Raw genomic sequence first — 20,805 nt, 5'->3', positions numbered from 1 at the left:
TCCAGGTGTTTGTGATATCTAAATTCACTTTCTGTGCTTTTCTTCCTTGACTCACCTACAGAAGCTGTTCCCAAATAATTTATAGGCAGATGTGTCTCTAGGACTGATTCTGGATCACACATCTAGGGCTAAGGTGGTATACTTCTTATCATGGAGGTAAAATTAGATCACCCTACTAATAACCTTTCACAGAGGGGTGAAATTGTTTTTCTTTGCCTCCAGGGTTATTGCTCAGGTTCAGTGTCTGCACTACAAATCTACTGCTCCTGGCAGCTATTTTGTTTTGTTTTGGGGGGGGATAGGACAGAGAGAAATTGAGAGGAGAGGGGAGGAGAGGTATATATATATATATATATATATATATATATATAGAAAGAGAGAGAGAGAGAGAGAGAGAGAGAGAAAGAAAGAATGAATGAAATAAAGAAAGAAAGAAAGAAAGAAAGAAAGAAAGAAAGAAAGAAAGAAAGAAAGACACCTGCAGACCTGCTTCATTGCTTTTGAAGCAACTCCCCTGCAGGTGGGGAGCCAGGGGTTCAAACCGGGATTCTTGCGTAGGTCCTTGTGCTTTGTACTGTGTGTGCTTAACCTGGCGCTTCACTGCCCAGCCCCCAAGGGATGAATATTTATCATCAAAATCTTCAATACCAGGGAATTTACACTTCCCACAATGTTTTCTTCTTCTCTAATGCTGAATAGTCTTCCATTAGTAATTCATTCATTTGGTTGATCTGTGGTTCTCCTCATAGCTTTTTGAAGTGAGGATGGAGACTTAACAAACTGATAGCTTGGAAGACTCAATTTATCACTTCCTCCCCTTCCTGTTGAACCTTGATGCATTTTTCAAGGCCTAACACAAATGTCACCAAACACGAATATATGACAGTCTGAGTCACCACTCTTGGCTACAGACTGAGGATAAAAGGACTTAAAGAAAAGAAAAAAAGCACAGATCCTACCTAGACTGTACACTGTCTGGGAGGAAGGTAACAGCAAATTCACAATTACAAAGCATGTGGAAAGGATGCAGGGGATGCAAACACAGAGGTGCTTAGAGTGGGTCCCCTACTTCAGGACAGGCAACTCATGGACTAAATCTGTTGCCAAATTTCCCTAAAATGTGGTTTCTCCACCCCAAGAGCTTATCTAACTCTCAGCACACCCCTGTTAAAACAGTGATACTAGGGAGTCGGGCTGTAGCGCAGCGGGTTAAGCACAGGTGGCGCAAAGCACAAGGACCGGCATAAGGATCCCGGTTCGAACCCCGGCTCCCCACCTGCAGGGGAGTCGCTTCACAGGCGGTGAAGCAGGTCTGCAGGTGTCTATCTTTCTCTCCTCCTCTCTGTCTTCCCCTCCTCTCTCCATTTCGCTCTGTCCTATCCAACAACGACAACAACAATAATAACTACAACAATAAAACAACAAAGGGCAACAAAAGGGAATAAATAAATAAAATAAATATTTAAAACAAAAAACAAAAAACAGTGATACTGGCCATCTGTGAAGGCCTATTTATTTGTATACCTCAGGATGTACATTTCCTGGGTTAGAGCTCTGTGCCTTCCAGGTCTGGATGCCTGTGCCTAACATGAAATCTGGTACACCTAGATGCTCAGAAAATATCAATGGAGGCAATAAATGGTGGAAGCATGGAGTAACTAAAGATGAGAGATAAGAGGGATACTGGGAGGATAAGAAAAATTAGAGCATAGACAAAGATATGTGAAGTAAAAAGGACAGGGCTGTGGTTCCTTCTCAAGCATATTAAATCTTCTTTTCTGATTTTTCTGGAGCTGGCACTTGGAGCCTGGGACAGGATAGGGGTCATGGAGATATCCTGGAAGACCCAGGAACTGAGTGATCATCCTCTCATCACAGCTTTGACATTGGGACACTGCTCAGGACATAGCTCAAGGTCATGCCTGAGGAGTGCCATTAGGCATCTTCCATCTTCCAACTCAGTAATGCTCTCATTTTGGTCTTCATATTGGTTGAGATCCCAGTTTTATTGTGAATAATTCAATAATTTGCTGTGCTTTACTTTTAAATCTCTCTTTAATGGGATCTTTTCTTTTAGTTGCAATTATTTGTATTTGCCAAACGATGACCTTTTCAAAGAGATTCACAGTGAAAATACAAGTCTTATACTAGGAAATTTTCAAGGATTGTTGGAATAGTGAAAGGTGTGAAGAAGTCACATGGGGATTTTGTCTGCACTCTCTTCCTGGACCTCTGATAATACTTTATGCTTTTGTTTTGCTGTGATGTTATCACCTTCTAACACATCATGTTAAAAAAAAAGTATAACATTACTTCTCCTTCCAACATTATAATGTAAGATTGATGAAATTCAGAATCTTTGTCTTCTCTAAAGATTCATTTATTATGAATTGGAGAATGAGAGAGGTGATAGGGGTTTGGAATAAGGTGGTGCTCGGTGGGAGGGGGGGTTGGAACTGTGACCTCTGAGACTTCAGGCATGAACAATATTTTTTATTATATCTACAACATCAAAAAATAACTTGGAATATAACTATTGGATACATGAATGAGCAAACAAAAGTGTCAGAGCAGGCCAATAAAATCCAGGATTTGGAAGCCATCATGGGTGAAGAGAGAAAGCAGCTTACACATAAAGTCACAAGTTCATGATTTCTGGAAGCTGTTGGAAACAAGATGTCTCTGACCTGCTTAGTAGTGGTAATAGTTATGGTGATGATGATGATAATAATCATGCTACTCCTGGTGCTGCTGTCACTGATGGGAATTATGTCATGGTGATGATGGCAGTGATAATAATACCGGTAGTGATGATCACAGTGAACAGGGAATGAACTCCTCTACATTCATTGAACTTCAGTTTACAGGCTTTTTCATATTCGCTTGACTCTGATACTCACAACATTATCAAGAACTAAAAAGAACCAATACTCCCACTTTTAGAGATTACCAGTGATCAAAGTGATAAAGTCCTGCCTAAGACTGCAGAATCATCAAAGAAAGAACCAGGATACAACTCATGTCTTACTGTTTATAATAAGGCACAATTCACTGATCTTTGCAGAACCAGGCATCCTGCTCAGGGCTCTACACTCTTCTCTCCTGAGCATTTGAATGTTAGAGACTTGAACATCTTAGAAAAGAGACCTCATTTGCAGGTGATGTGCGATGGTGCTACTTTTGATAGGAATTACCTACTATATGCCAAAGGAGACAAGAAGAAGGTCAGAGAAGAAGAGGAAAGACCCAGAGATGAATCAGGAATTCTTGGAAAGCAAGGTGGAATCACAGGTGTTGTAACTCCTGCTGCCTTTCTGGGTCCAAGGCTCTGTTATTCATGAGTCCTCTGTCTATGTTTTGCTCCTGGCATCTGCACAATAAATCCCACTTTGGCTAAGCTGGTACTACTAGAGCTCTGTTCTTTCCAGGCAAGGCACCACAGGCAGCCTACATTCTCAGTCCCCAGGAAGTCTGGAGGCTTCTGTAACTGAGGTAGCCAGAGGCACCTGGGGTGACAGGAGATAAGCAATGAAGTGGATGGCTTGCTTAGTGCTCCCAAGTGACAATATTCATCTTCCTACACCACCCACAACTTCTACACTCTCTCCTGATTCGCTTTCCATCTCTAATTGCATAGAAACAAAAATAAAATCTGCCCCCATTGAGATTCCAGTCTAACCTGTTCCCCCAATTTATAAGCAAGCACAGAGCCCATGTCCTAACGATTGAAAAGCAACTCCTGCTGTGGTTACATTTTGTGGCATCTAGTATGTGCTCACTACTAAGTTCCCTTGTATTTATAATAGGAAGAAATTCATGGGCAAAAACATGGGGGTAGGTTCTCTTAAAGTGTGTGTGTGTGTGTGTGTGTGTGTGTGTGTGTGTGTGTGTATGCACCTGTACATGTAGTGGTGGGAAGTGACAGTAACTTGGGCTCAGTGTGGAGGTCACTTTGTTCCACCCAATAATTGAGGCTTCATATTTTTGGTGAATAGAAATGTGAGGCCATTTCAGATAAACCTAGGGCCCTATTTCCCTCACTAGTTAATTTCTCAAGAATTTTTTCTGAGAAAGGGATAGAATAAGCAAGGCTGATTACCTTATCGAATTTGTCTGGCCAGAAGACTGGTATGCATAATACTTTATAGATCTGTCTCTTGCACATGAAGACATGATCTGGATTGAAGCTACACAAATTGCTGAGTTTGGTTTTCTCACCAAACACTATTTCCTATTTGAACTGCAAGGCCATCTTGACAGGAGATTCTCAGAGTATACTATAGAACCTGAAAATTACCTTCTAAAGGGAAGTTAGGGGATAATAGTTGTTTATGTCTTTATGGATCAAGCTCTGCATTCTTTGCTCTACCTGAATCATCTTTTGTTGCCCTTTTTTCTTATTATTGTTGTAGTTATTATTGTTATTGATATCATTGTTAGATAGGACAGAGAGAAATGGAGAGAGGAGGGAGAGAAAGACAGACACCTACAGACCTGCTTCACAGCCTATGAAGAGACTCCCTTGCAGGTGGGGAGCTGGGGGCTCGAACTGAGATCTTTGTGCTGGTTCTTGTGCTTCATACCACATGCACTTAACCCATTGCACTACCATCTGACTCCCCTACCTGAATGATCTTAATGAATATCTTATTACAAGGAAACAGTAGCTTAGTGAGTCCACCAGGACCTATACAATGTAAAATATGTGGGTAATCTTGGGACCAGTATTCTGATCTTGGAGAGATCAAATAAGTGGACATGAGCTAAGAGGACATTATAAGAAGGGAAAGATGTAAAAAAGAATGACAGAGGTGAGTGTTGGCTATATCAGATGGATCTATGAGTGTTTGAGAATTGTCAAACTCTACTCCCCTATTAAAATAGGTGAATAGGGAGAACTGAGAGCCTGCAGTCTCTTTTTGGAAATAACTAGAGCTTTTATGATGTGAGACAAGAATAATCTAGCATTCCCTTAGCACTGTGAAAACAATACAATTGAGACTTTAAAAAGAACTTGTATTCATCTTTGTTCTTTTCTGTTCCACAGGTCTATTCTTTGCAAATCAGAGTCCAGAGGCAGAGAATGAATGCTGCTCAAAAATTTCCTTTCCCTGTCCTCACTCATAACACCTTCTGGTTCCTGTCTGGCACTCTCCTAGCCTCTCCCCATATCTTTGATTTCAACACACCTGTGTCAATTTGTAGTAAATAGGTTAAGTTATGAAAGCAAACACTTCCAAAGTCTTAGCAGCCCAAACCAATACAGGTTTCTCATTCACACTATATATCTAAAATTGATCACTGATGGGCCTTAATCATCCTAATAACCAAGAGACTCAAGCTGAGGAAGAATTAACTAAGTGGATGAGATCACTAATTCAACACTCTCACAGAGGAGAAAATAAGGGGAATGGCATGACAATTTTCACATTTCCACACAGAAGAGACACATCACTGCTGCTCTTATTTAACCAGCCAAAGGTTAAATATATATACCTTATCTATACCTTACTTCATAGGATCAGGGAAGTATAATCTTCCCTTGTGATTGGAAAAAGAGTGCCACCAGAACTATTGATAAAAAATAAAACTTCAAATGTATACCACATTTCCCTCTACCCATCTAAATTCTCTCTTCTATTTTTCTCTCCTTAGTCTTCTGTTTGAATTCTACTCTTTGACCTCTTGGTGACTCAGATAGCTTCTCATTTTTATACTTCCTTAGTCTCTATGCCCTTATTTCTAATTCTGTCATCTGATGTATCATCCCGTTATGTTCTTATTCTATTTGTCATTCAGCCTCTGTTTATTACACCTCTATCACTTGGCTACACTGGATAGTTGTGATTGAACATGATCTCAAGCTCAGATTCCACAAGTTTCCTATGTTCCTAATTGTGTTTAGTGATTTATGTCTTGTAATGGACATAAATGGGCAAGAATTCCTAGATCTCATTAATAATTTTAAGCATGCCAGAAGCAGGATTTTAAAATCCTAAGCAAAAATTAAATGACCATAAAATCTTTGTTCACTTCCCAGGAGACAATTCCATTTCATCTTGACAGCTTAATTAAAAGCTGGGTAAATTGGGCACAACATTTTAATAAACAGGACTTGGCAGGCCTAGTAAAGAGACAGGGGAATGGAAGAGTCAGAGAAAATGAAGCTTACAGTGTAACAAAAGGAAATTAAGTCATGGAAGTTCCCTCTCTTGTAGTGACCTTTCTGGGAGTTTCAGATACCTTCAGTGACATGACTGACCCAGAAGACTCTGAGAAAATTGATTCTGTTCTCTGATTATTATTTCCTCTAGAACCATAAAGCAAGAAAGCTATTGTCCAGGGGATACTTAAAGGATCTTTGAACTTTTCCCTTTGAATGTCTGTATATGACTCTTTCTGAACCATCCTTTGTGCAAGCTTCTAGTTCTCTGGGAAAGCTGTTACCAGTCTGGGGCTGGTGTCTTAGGTCTGAGAAATCACACTGCATGATAAGCTCCATTTCTGGATTCACTTTTCAGCTTCAGTTTTTTTTTCTTTTCATTTAGTAGTCTTTCCTTAGTCCTGGTATTTGAATAGAACTCTATGGTCAAACTACTTACGCCTCTACAAAGATTTATATTCTCCATAGATTTTTCCACTCTTCTCTGCTATAACCTAAGACTAAGAGGTCCAGGTTGCATCCTTGTTGTAAAATCCATCATCAATGGCCATGCAAGACTCACCCAGATTTCATGAGTGGGTTACACAAAGCCTATAAAAGGGTCTCTTGTTAATGTTGTTAGCATCTTTGACAGGATATAATGTCTTGCCATATACCAAAACCTCTTGAATAGAAGGTGAAGATTCAGACTAGGCAGAAGGCAAGACACAGTTTCCCATCACCACTCTCCAAAACTCTTTTCTACAACCAGAAGGTACTTCTTCATTCCCTTTTAGAAAGGTTGTCTCTCTCTCCCATCAGTTGTCTAGTTGGGTTTTATTTCTTAATTTGAATCCAGTAGCAATTTACTTATATATGCTGCACTTGCCAATTAAAGTTAGGCTGACTATCTTTGCTGTACAGGAAAATACCTTTAACAAAAATAAACCAACATGTACCTAAAGAGCATGTTATTCTTCAGTGAAAATTCTTATCTACAAGTACCTGAATTGGCAAAGATAATCTTTCAGGCAGGCCTGGACTTGCTAACCTTTGAACAAGAAAGAGGGAAAAGAGCAAGAAAATAACCATCATTGTTGGTTGTTTTTTTTTTTTTTTCTCTTTAATCAAAGAGCCACATAATCCTAAAGTTGGTAGAAACTTTGACAATCAAATCATCTGGGCAAAGAAGTTGTACTTTAGAGAGAAGAAAAAAACCTGTGCAAGACATTACACTATTGTAATATATAATCTCCCATTTCTCTATTCCTTTTTAGTAGTCTCATTTTTTCAATGCTCCCATGGGAGAAAAGTATATCCTTAGTATAGACTTTTGTTTTCAATTATTCTCATACCTGCCCCCATAGGAACAGTCATATCTTATCCATCATTCCAGTTTCACTTCCTAGCATAGTCTGTGGTTCATACTATATACTTGAAAAACATTTGATGACTGAATAAATGTGAGAAAAACATCTGAAATGGGCTAGAAAACAAATAAACAGTTGTATCAGAAATTACATCATTCGGAGCTCCAGTGGCGCAATCGATTAGCGCCCAGTACTTATACAGAAATTACATCATGCCTGTCAGTGAGCTCCAACTTTATTTAGCCTAGAGTATGTTCGGTAATCAAAGAAGAAATCACAATAGATTTAGTTACCTACACTGCTTATCAAATAAGTCATATAAGTTTTTCCTCCATGAGACTAAAATCTATGGTGTATTCGTTAAACTGTGCTTCATAAGAAGATCATAGTCTGTGTGAGTGTGAGTGTGTGTGTGTGTGTGTGTGTGTGTGTGTATGTGCATGTGAGTGTGTTTAAAAAAGATCATAGTATAGTAGTATAATAGAAATGTCTATTATAATCTTTGTGTGGTCATTTCATTAACTGGGCTTTGATAAAGTGGAAAGATTATTATAGTAATATTTATAAAAACATGCTTATGGGCATCTAGGCTAATGAAGTACAAAGAACCCCTTTTATAAAATATTTACTGCTAGAGAGATATATAATCAATACAGTGCATTTGTTATTCCTCTTTTTTTCATTTTTAATATCTATTTATTTATTTTCCCTTTTGTTGCCCTTGATGTTATTGTTGTAGTTATTGTTGTCGTTGTTATTGATGTCGTTGTTGGATAGGACAGAGAGAAATGGAGACAGGAGGGGGAGACAGAGAGGGGGGAGAGAAAGATAGACACCTGCAGACCTGCTTCACAGCCTGTAAAGCAATGCCCCTGAAGGTGGGGAGCCGGGGATTCGAACCAGGATCGTTACGCTAGTCCTTACACTTTGCACCATGTGTGCTTAACTCGCTGCGCTACCACCCAAATTCCATGTTGGTCCTCTTAACTATTATCCAATTCAAAATGCATTTGATAGAAATGAAAGAGTTTTTGTGACAGACTGAATTCTTAGACAAAGGTCTGGATTGCAGCTAATTGTAAATCAAGGTACCTACCACTGATATATCCTTGTGGTTCTGTGTTTTAGAGATAGAACTGGAGAATCTAAGTACAATGGGCTGGGGAGACAGCATAATGGTGTGCAAAAGACATTCATGCCTGAGGCTGTGAGGCTGTAGGCTCAATCCCTAAAACTATAATAAGCCAAAACTGAGCAATGTTCTGGTCTTTCTTAATAAATAAATAAATGAATAAAATATTTTAAAAATAAATAAATTTAATATGGTTTAGAGTGCCAGCATTTGTTTAACTCTGTACATGTCCAGAGAATGTTGTCTAAGCTCTCATTTCAGTCCTGTCTGTCTGTCTTTTACTTTTTTGATAGTTTTATTGAAGGGTAATTTCTATACCATAAAATTCATTCATCTGAAGTGTACAATTTTATCAACTTTTCATAAATATATGGAGTTGTACAACCACCACCATAACCTGATTTTATAACATTTCCTTCACCTCATACCCAATTATTTTCTGGTACTCCTATTTCCTACACACTGTCTCAGGAAACCACTAAGCAATCTAGTCACTTATTGTATCACACAAATTCTTAGTGTAATAAGCATGTTTTCGTCCTTTTTTATGTGGTTGATACCCTGGCATTTGTGATCTGACAGGGGGTAACTGCCTATCTAAGACCTGTTGACTCTTAGCCTTTGGCAAAGGTCTTGAGAACATGCCCTTCATATGTAAACTAATAAATCCAGAGCCCAAACACTGAACTACCTCTTCTGTCAGGTTCTTATATTTTAGGAGGCAATATTCATCTGTTCTATATGACCCTTGGGCCTGGCATAGTGAACTAGATATCACCCTTGTAGTCCTGAATCTGCCAATACTATTAAAGCACATCAGTCCAGAGCAGTTTTCCTTGTTCTGCTTTGACTTTCTCACAGAAATCACACTGAAGGTTCTAGGCCATCTCCCCGTCCCCCCTTTTCTCCTGTCTGCTTCCTAACTAAGTATTTTTACATGTGACCTCCCATGGCATGACATGCCCCTGCCCCTCAGGAGATGTAAGAAATAAGGCTAGTGAAATAGCTCACTTGGATAATGTACAGCTTTGCCAGTTGGGCAACTCAGGTTCAAGAACATCCCCTACCACATTAAAGGAAACCTCAGTGCTGTGGTTTCTTTCTTTCTCACACTCTCTATCTCTTTTCTATCTTGCCTTTCTGTCTCTAAGGGGATAAAAAAAGAAATGTAGTAAAAAAGAATTCTTTATTGAATGCATCACTGTCACTTCTAAGGATTAAAATTCTGCTGGTATAATTAACATAGGTAAGTAAACCTTAATGGGTGATTGGGAATTTTCAGGTGGGAGAGCATTCCAGAAGTAGAGCCAGCTTGTGCATTGGCCCACAGAATTAGTAAGACAGAATCATTAAAGAGTGGTGTCTGAGGCATTCTCTTAGCTCTTTAAAGGAAGTCTGCTGACATTCCTTTTGCAATTATAAATAATGGTGTCTGGGCCAAGTCCTATCTGTACAAGATTGAATTTTTCCCCAGGTCAGGTTCTGCCTGTTCTTTGTCTGTTCTCTCAAATACAGAACATGGCATTGGGAATACTCTGAGTCTTGACTATCTTTTACAAGTTGTGCATCCTCATTTAAGTTCTTAATCTTTCAGGGGCTTTAGCTTCCTCCTCTCTAAGATGGGAGTCACAACAGGGATGGGTAGTCTTCTCAGGGAATTGTAAGGATTAAGTGGGTAAATGTAAAACAAACAAACAAAAAAACAAATAAAAAAACAAAAACTTAGATCAGTGATACATTAGACTTTGTAAGCATTTGCAAAGTTTTGTTTTGAATGCTGATATGTGAAGGATATTGTGCTAAGTCTTTGGAATTTAAGGTGTGAAATATATACTCCTTTTAAAAAAATTTATTTACTCATTAACGAGAGAGAGAGAAGACCAAAGCATCATTCTGACATATATAGTGCCAAGGATTAAACTCTAGACCTCACACATGCAAGTCTGGTGCTCGACTACTATGTCACCTGCTGGTCTACAGGCATACTCCTAGAGTTTACAGGCATATACTCCTAGAGTTTACAGGCACACTCCTAGAGTTTACAGGCACACTCCTAGAGTTTACAGGCACACTCCTAGAGTTTACAGGCATACTCCTAGAGTTTACAGGCATACTCCTAGAGTTTACAGGCATACTCCTAGAGTTTACAGGTATACTTCTGGAGTTTACAGGCATACTCCTAGAGTTTACAGGCATACTACTAGAGTTTACAGGTATACTCCTAGAGTTTACAGGCATACTCCTAGAGTTTACAGGCATACTCCTAGAGTTTACAGGCATACTCCTAGAGTTTACAGGCATACTACTAGAGTTTACAGGCATACTTCTAGAGTTTATAGGTATATTTCTAGAGTTTATAGGTATACTTCTGGAGTTTACAGGCATACTACTAGAGTTTACAGGTATACTCCTAGAGTTTACAGGCATACTCCTAGAGTTTACAGGCATACTCCTAGAGTTTACAGGCATACTCCTAGAGTTTACAGGCATACTTCTAGAGTTTATAGGCATACTTCTAGAGTTTACAGGCATACTCCTAGAGTTTACAGGCATACTCCTAGAGTTTACAGGCATACTTCTAGAGTTTATAGGTATACTTCTGGAGTTTACAGGTATACTTCTAGAGTTTATAGGTATACTCCTAGAGTTTACAGGCACACTCCTAGAGTTTACAGGCATACTCCTAGAGTTTACAGGCATACTTCTAGAGTTTATAGGTATACTTCTGGAGTTTACAGGTATACTTCTAGAGTTTATAGGTATACTCCTAGAGTTTACAGGCATACTCCTAGAGTTTACAGACATACTTCTATAGTTTATAGGCATACTTCTAGAGTTTATAGGTATACTTCTGGAGTTTACAGGTATACTTCTGCAGTTTATAGGTATACTCCTAGAGTTTACAGGCATACTCCTAGAGTTTACAGGCATACTTCTAGAGTTTATAGGCATACTTATAGAGTTTATAGGTATACTTCTGGAGTTTACAGGTATACTTCTAGAGTTTATAGGTATACTCCTAGAGTTTACAGGCATACTTCTAGAGTTTACAGGCATACTTCTGGAGTTTATAGGCATACTTCTAGAGTTTATAGGTATACTTCTGGAGTTTACAGGTATACTTCTAGAGTTTATAGGTATACTCCTAGAGTTTACAGGCATACTTCTAGAGTTTACAGGCATACTTCTGGAGCTTACAGGCATACTTCTGGAGCTTACAGGCATACTTCTGGAGTTTACAGGCATACTTCTGGAGTTTACAGGTATACTTCTAGAGTTTACATGTATAATGAGAGCCCAGAGAATTCTGGAAGACCAAAGAGTTACTCATGAAATTGCATTTGCACGAGATACTAAAAATGTTGAATCATAATAGACTACCAATCACTCTTAAATAGAAAAAGGGAAATAAAGTGAAATGCCTTAGAAAGAGAACTAGACTGAGTATCACAGACCTGTATTCAAGTCTGAGAAAACTGGTTTCCCAACTCTGTCCTTTCTTAGTCATATAATTCATTCAATTAATTTCACTGAGTCTTAGTTTTATCAGCTGCATAATGTGGATGACTATGTAGCAGAGAAGAGCAAAGGAGATGATAACAGTTAATATTTATCTGACATTTGTTATGTGCTGGTCACTAGACTGAGTTCCCTGAGGAAATCTACTTAGAAAAAGGTCATTATTTCAGTGCCCAAGGTCACTTAATAATCAATGGATGATCTGGTTTGGGATTTGAACCCTAAAATGTGGTTCCTCTGGCTGTTCTAATAACTATTATTTTGTACTAAATCTCTCAGAACTGTGTTAGAGCCAGCAGGTCACTGAATAATTACAATAGCTGTGGTTAACTATGTAATACCCTTGACTTGTTTGACTGGGTCACTGGTCACTTAAGACTCCTTTCAGAGCTACATTCTTTTTTCACCCCCAGAAATAACGTGGTGATACTATTATCAAACAATATGCTGGGCAATCACAGTCCCAGTTCTATAATTCTCAAATTTATATTTTATTCAAATAATAAGGTAAAAAGTAAAAGTCCTATCAGGTCCCTAGCACATTGGTCAGTAAATTAATCCAAGTTAGTAACAAAACGATCTGATCAGAGAAAGAATTTAAACTGCAGGCTTTTGTAGATGAGGAACATTAGTTCAGTTGCAGGATCTCCTCTAGAACAGATCTGATACAAAAGCATCAGGACTTGCAAGCAAAACATGCCTAAAGAATTAAGGAAGTAAAGTTGAAAATGCCTTGGCCTGGTAGCAACCCTGTAGTCTAGGTCACTTTGGGCTTTGAATATTATGTGTGGGATCTTAGGGGCTAAACTTAAACAGGATTGATTTAGACTTAGGATCAAAGGCCAGGGCAAGGCAGGGAAGGTGCTATGTGGAAACTCAGCTCCCCAGAAAAATCCTAAAAGCATCTAACATAGCAAAATGACATTAATTCCAAATTTTTGTTCAGGGTGGAAAGGAGTTGGAGCCAAATCCAGACCATACCAGTTCAAGATCTGAGGCCTCAAGTCTTTATAAGAAAAATTATAGGTGTATTCACTAGTCTCAAGGAATACATTCACAGCAGCTTCCTAAGTTCTGGGCAGTGTTTAACATGCAGAAGGTACCAGACATATCTATGAACATAAATCAGTTTGACTGAATTATGCTAAAAGGAAAATAATTTAATTCAATATCCAACCTTTGTTTCACTGGAGGTTTTCCTCTTCTGCTTTGACTGATTTTTTGATACTCAGTACACATGGTGGCAATCTGATACAGTGGATTATGAGCATAGGTGATAGGTGGTGGGGAGGGTCATTTACTTCAGTGTGATATGACAAAAAGAAGCCATACTGGTATCTGGTATGGACTTAGTACTTCTTTGCTATGTGAATCTGAATTTTATTATTTTCAAAATGTGAAATTAAAATTAATTTATATGCATAAATTTTATGTAAGATAATGAATGGTACAGCAGACAACTCAATTTCCTAATTATTTTGTGATTTTCAAAATATATTATTTATTTATTTCCTTTTGTTGCCCTTGTTGTTTTATTGTTTTAGTTATTAGTATTGTTGTTGTCATTGTTTTTGGATAGGACAAAGAGAAATGGAGAGAGGAGGGGAAGACAGAAAGAGGGAGAGAAAGATAGACACCTGCAGACCTGTTTCACTGCTTGTGCAGTGACTCCCCTGAGGTGGGGAGCCAGGGACTTGAACCGGGATCCTTACTGCAGTCCTTGTGCTTTGTGCCATGTGCGTTTAACCCGCTGCACTACTGCCCAACTCCCTATTTTGTGATTTTTAGATATATGAAAACAGACACAATGACCATTCTCTTTTCTTCTCCTCTTTTCATGAGGATTTTATTTCACCATAAATACCTTTATGATTTATATCCTGGGTGAAAAATGATAGCAACTAATCAAATATATACATACATGAATAAATGAACTCATTGATGAAAGGTAGAGGCTAGGAGAAAACTAGGGATAAGAAACAAGCTCAGGTTTTGCAGATAAAGGAAATCCTTCCTAATGATCTAGGGAGGAGGCAGTAGAGTGGGAAAATTTTAAGTAGGAGAAGAGAAAAGATGGAAAACATTCCCAAGGAATTCTTAGAGAGGCTGGGGTTATTGCTGAGGCTCAGGACTTGTACTATGAATCAATCCACCACACTTGGTAGTCATTATTTTACTCTTTTTTTTAATAGTTGTGTGTGTGTGTGTGTGTGTGTGTGTGTGTGTGTGTGTGTGTGTGTGTTATTACTAGATAGACACAGAGAGAAACTGAGAAGGGAGGGAGAGATAGGAAGAGAGGGAAACCTGCAGTCCTGCTTCACCACTCACGAAGCTCTCCCCCTGCAGGTGGAAAGCAGGGGCTTGAACCTGAGTCCTCATGCACTGTAATGCGAGCACTTAACCAGACAAACCACCAACTGCCTTCCCCCCTTTTTTTTTTTGATAAGACAGAGAGAAATCAAGAGGGGGGAAACAGAGAGGGAGAGAGATAGACACCTGCAGACCTGCTTTACCCCTGTGAAGCATTCCTCCTGTAGTGGGGGCTCAGAGATGGATCCTTGCAGATGGTAATGTGTGTATCTACTGAACCTAAATTTTCAGGAGCCATAAAAACCAATATTCAGAGCATGGGCTCCTGTAGCAAGATGTGGGACATCTACATAAAAAAAATGGAGTGACCTCAAGGAACCAGGTGCCTGTGTGGATCTCTCTTCTTATGCTTAGGATCATACTTAACACCTTATTTGAGAAAACCCAAGGGTAACCCTAGCAAAAATTCTCACTTTTCATGGGTATTACATTTTCTACTTTACTGAGTAATAATTCTAATTTATTAAATAAATGTATTATCTTTATTTATTTATTGTATAGAGACAGCCAGAGGGAAGAAGGTGATAGACAGGGAGAGAGACAGAGAGACACCTGCAGCACTGATTCACCACTCACAAAGCTTTCTGCCTGCAGGTAGGGTCTGAGGGCTTGAACCTGGGTCCTTGCACATTGTACTATATGCTTTCAACCAGTTGTGCCACCACTAGGCCCCATAATTCTAATTTTTAAAAATCTTAATTAATTAATTTATTTATTTTAGATAGAGACAGTGAGAACAAAAGGGGGGAGAGAAAGAGCACACACACACACACACACACACACACACACACACACACGAGAGAGAGAGAAATATAGAACAATTTTACTGCTTGTGAAGCTTCTTCCCTACAGGTGTGGATGGGGGCAGGCGCTTGGCTTGAATCCAGGTCTTGTGCACTGGAATATGTGTATTCAACAGGTGCATCTCCACCCAACCTAATAATTCTACTTATATGTTAGGAGCTTGGTCAGAATTAGGGAGAGTGATAGAGATGTGTAGAATCAGCATCAGCCTGTGCTCAGTCAGGGTCATGGCATTTCCTATCCTCCTATTCCCCATACCTTCAACCACCAATTAATTCAGATCAAATGGAATCAAGAGTAAGAGATGAAACTCTGTAGCTGACAGTTCTGGTGAAGGGAAAGATGTAGGAAAGGGGACTAGATCAATTGGCTTATACCTTCCAGGAGGGTCATAGACCCTCGAGTCTCAGTTGAAAACCCAAAATGATGTATTTTAGTTAGGTTTCATGAACAACTGATCCTTTCCCAGGGTTAGGCAATTTCCAGGACATGTGCTCTATTTTTAAACTGTTTGACTCTTTTCAGCCTGCCCACTGTCCAAATCTACCCAGTTTATTCAGTTATATCCAGCCTCCATCAGTCCAAGTCAGCTCAGAGCACTTAACTTGATCACCACTCAGCAGAATCCCATCTGTTCAGTTTAGTTTCAGTGACTTGAACTTACAGTTTACAAGAATTGGTGTGAACAGACACTGGCAAATGACCAATCTAGAGGTCAGCTTCAAAGATACTGATATGAATGCCCTCTCAAGGCAGATTTCAATAGCTGTACCCATAGCAATGAGAACTCTTAAGAACTGGAACTTTTGAACCTAAGCATTTTTTATATGATTGTTTTGTACAGCTACCATAGGCAAAGGTGATGAGGAACCACAGCAACCAGAAACCATGGAGATGAGGACTATGCAATTCAAGATAACAAACTAACAAATGCATAATTTTGAGCTTAATTGGATACCCTCTCATACGAGGCCCCAATCTTGGTGGGTAAGAGACACAAATGACTTGGGAATACATATGTGAGAAGGAAAATACTGAGAGAAGCTTGCCCTGAATAAGTTTCTCTGTGTGGACCCTTCCTTCCCTTTCTTCTCCTCTCCTGCCCTGTATGTGTATTAGCCTGCCATCCCTGTAGAACAGTATTGTTTTTTCTCCTCTGCAGTTATTCTTAGATTGAGGATGGTTTGTGAACTCTGCAAAGCAGCCGTTACCCCTGTATCGAGCTAGTGAAGTCTAGGATTAAAGTGGAAAGTAGACACTAGCAGATTTCATAGGAACTGTATTTGGCACATAGGGGCCCATAAAATATATCTTAGAGGGCTTGAGAGATATCATAGTATATATAGTTATACAAGAATATATTATATAATATATAATTATATTATAATTATATATTATATGATATAATATATAATTATACAGAGTATATCATAGTATATATAGTTATACAAGAATATATTCATGCTTGATGCTCTGAAGTTCTAGGCTCAGTCCCTGGCACTATCATAAACCAGAGCTGAGTTGTGCTCTGGTAACAAAACAAAACATTTCCTGGAAGAATGGATATGTTATTGAATATAAGAAAAAATAAATAAAAGAACAGAAGAGTGAATAAATGAATGAAAAATGATCCAGTGAGTACATAAGAAAATAGAAACATGAAAGAATTGAATAGTTAAAAGAATATTAAAAACATGAGTTAATGAAAGAGAGAAAGAAATAAGGAAAGAAAGGAAGGCAAAAGAGTGAATGAATGTTTCAGTCAAGATGATATTAAATATCACAATCAACACAAGCTACTTCTTTAAGATGATCAGCCCTGCCAGGATTAGTTAGCATGTGTGGCCATGGCAGAAAGCCTCCCCAGAATCTGTATTAAAGTAGCAATTTTCTCCCTATTGTTTGGTTTGGGTTCTCTGATTGTTACCATTTGCCCTCAAATGATTAGAAAAATCTTTGAGGCAGTTAAAAAAAAAAAAAAAACTTCTCCAATTGTGAGCCCCCAAATGAAAACTGGTGCATCTGGGGCCAGACTTCTGGAGCTGGTCTGCCATTATGTCAACCTGGTATGAATTAAAATGGTAATTGGAGGTGATTTTTCAAATGGGCCCCCTCAGTGACCAAATGGGACTTCTTGCTGGGCTGATTTTGGAGAGAGAGGAAAGCACTCTGGGGTTTTATATGCCTGCCTGGAACAAAGCCACACATCTATCTACTCTGGCAGCCTTCAGAGAGTCTCATACTATGATTTCATTCTGGTAAATGAATCAGAGAGATGGTAGAAAGAAAATACTAGGAAGAAGAAATGAGGGCAGGGAAGGAGAAGAATACCCTTGGTATTTATAGTTCCAGGATTGAGGATTAAAATTACCCTGGATTTATCTTATGACTTTTGCAAGTCATTTGACCTCAGTGAGCTTTAGTTTTCTCTTCTGTGAAAAGGGATGGGAACATTCAGCTGACATTACATACCACTGTATGGGTCAAATAATACAGGTGAAAGGTTTCTTCATTTCTATAGTACAGTATACAAGCAAGTTGGCACTCATGAATAACTGTCCAAAGCATCCTAGTTTGCATTTGAACAAATGTATGAGTATCATGGTTTGATTCAAACTTCAATAAAATTCAATGAAACTATAAACTGTTGACTCCTTTTGCTCACTGCTTTTGATTCATTCACAATACTTTTGGCTGGGCCAGTTTTTCCTCCTTTCTTGGGCCCATGGGTTTCTTCCAGACTAAAAAGAAAGAGTGTGGAGGATTGTAGCATTGCCTTGTCCAGCGCAACAGCCTGGCGTTGTAGGCTCCTTAGCCTTTGTGAGCCTTAGAGCATTGTTAGTAAGCAGAATGCCATGGATGGCGGTCCTGAGGTCTCCTCATGACTTATGATAACTGCATACACACACACACACACACACACACACACACACACACAAACATACACACGCAGAGGGAAACACTCACTTAATGAAAACTTTATGGGCTGGGCACTCTAGCCCCCACCCCCCCAAAAAAAGCATTCATTGAAGCTTCTACAGAGACAAGTCATAGAAGTCAAACCATTTGTTCAAGGTCAGATAGCCGGAGTCAAAATCCTATGAAACCAACACTATTGTGGGAAGTGTCAGTAGGATTCCACAGAGCATGGGGGAACTCCATGGATCAGAAAACAAACAAAATTACTAGAAAAAAAATAGCTCATGTACAGACATGCTGGGGTTTTTGAAGGAAATGGTGACTTGTTGATTTCTTCCTGGCCTTTTATATATATATATATACCTGTTGATCTGGAATGAACTTTCACTAGTTTGTTTAAATGGCCTGACTTTTTTCTATTATTCTTATCCCCCCCAGGTAAGTCTACCTTCTCTCTCTTCTCTCTCTCTCTCCGTCTCTCCACCCCTCCCTACCCCATTCTCCCTCTGTACTGGTAGGTATAGAAATTATGCTAGTATATTTGTAATTCTGTAATGTCCATGTGGCTGTTAGTTCAGGGGTCACCTTGCTCTAATTTTTGAACTATTCATTACATCGGGGGAAAGTTAGGTCAGATCTCTCAGAGGATCATCTTTGCTTGGGTCACCTTTGCTATTCCTGGGAGTGTGTGAGAAGTAAGAAGTAAGAGAGAGAAGTGGGTGCCCTGTGATAGGTCTCACATCAAAGTGATAAAAGGAATCATGAATTTAGATGAAAAGAATGAGCTGTATATGACTAGCAGTATATCAAGGATGGGGGCTTTGAGAGGAACCGGGAGCCAGAATCAGCTAAGGACTAAGGCTGTGTGTGTGTGTGTGTGTGTGTGTGTGTGTGTCCATCCTGTGGGTGATAACTAGACCCTCTACCCTATTGTCCTAGGCTTTGTATCAGATAAGGTGACATGGGAAAATTGGCTTGGTTTTTCAGTAACTTCCAGTGGGGGGTTATGACTTTAAAGACACTTGACTTCTGAGATTCTGAGGCTGATAGACCAGGTTCTCTGGAGATGGGAATAAAGGAGGCAAGTAGTAATTTGGGCATATCTTGTGACTCTTGGGGTATATTTCCAAGGTCCTTGAAGTCAAGCAAAAGTGGACCACAGGCCACACAACAAGTTAAAATCTTAAAAGTTTTCACTCAAGTCTGCTTTAGCAGGGGAGGGGAATTAACAAATCCATTCAATAAGGGCCCACTGACACTTCTATTATAAAGACTAATCATTTGTTTTTATTGAGGCCTTTTTCCTTGATTAAAGCCATTAGCACCAATGAGTAACAATGATCAATCAACAAGCTTTCTTAACCACACATCCCAACTTATGATCTCAACATAATGTGGTCCATTTCCCCTTCAAGTATTTCTCCAAGCTGCCTTCTTATCCCTCTTCATAGCTGCAACTCTGGTGCAAACATTGCCATTTATTACAGGGACAGGGAATGCTCTGAGAGCCTCTTGCTGGGCTTTCTGACTTCTTGACCAGCAAAGTCTGATTCAGGCCCATTTTTTTCCTCCTTAACACAATCTCCTGCCCCACTCAGCCTCTCAGTTGTCTTGCAGAATTTAATTCTTAATGTCTACCCATTCCCTTTTGTTGCAGTTTTTAACCTACTCTTTCCTCAAACTTTGACCACCTTTTCCTAGTCTTCAACTTATTTTTAGTTGAAGAGTTATTCACACTCTTCAGCTTTTAATCCAAATTTTATTTATCAGAAAATTTTCCCATGACAACAATTAACCCACAGCCACTGGTAACTCTACATGCTGGAGACCCACCTCCCACACACATATACCCTGCCCATTGCTCACAAGAGTTTAAGCACTTGCTAACACAATTTCCTTTTTAGCATTTTGTTGGGGAAAATAATTATTTACATGACCACTCTTTGATAAATGGTTGGTTACAATCTTTTATCTCCCTGCCATAGGTGTCTGTACACTTCAAATTATACTATATATATTATATTATATGCTATATAATGTACTATGTTATGATCAGAACTGCCTAGTACTAAAACAAAATAGACACACAGGCCAGTGGAATAAAATTGAGAGCCCAGAAAGAAGCCTCCATCCACACCTACAGACAAATCATGTTTGATAAGTGGGATCAAACGCCAAATGAAGATGGATAGTCTTTTCAACAATTGGTGCTGCCAAAAAAAAAAAAGAAGAAGAAGAAAGGAAGGAAGGAAGGAAAAAAGAAAGAGAGAGAGAGAGAAAGGACCCCAACCACTATATTTCACCATGACATAAGTAAACTCCAATTGGATCAAAGACTGAGACCTTAGACCAGGAACCATCAAATACAGAGGAAAAGGTTGGCAGAACTATTCCTAATGCATGCTTTGGAAATGTTTTTTAAGATTCAAGTCCAACAGAAAAATAAGCGAAACCAAAAATAAAACAATGGCACTACATCAAACTATAAAGCTTCTGTACAGTCAAAGGCACTATTACCAAAACAGAAAGACATTCTGCTAAACGGGAAA

Source organism: Erinaceus europaeus, chromosome 12, assembly GCF_950295315.1.
Source record: "Erinaceus europaeus chromosome 12, mEriEur2.1, whole genome shotgun sequence".
Lineage (NCBI taxonomy): Eukaryota > Metazoa > Chordata > Mammalia > Eulipotyphla > Erinaceidae > Erinaceus > Erinaceus europaeus.
This window is presented reverse-complemented; position numbering follows the sequence as displayed.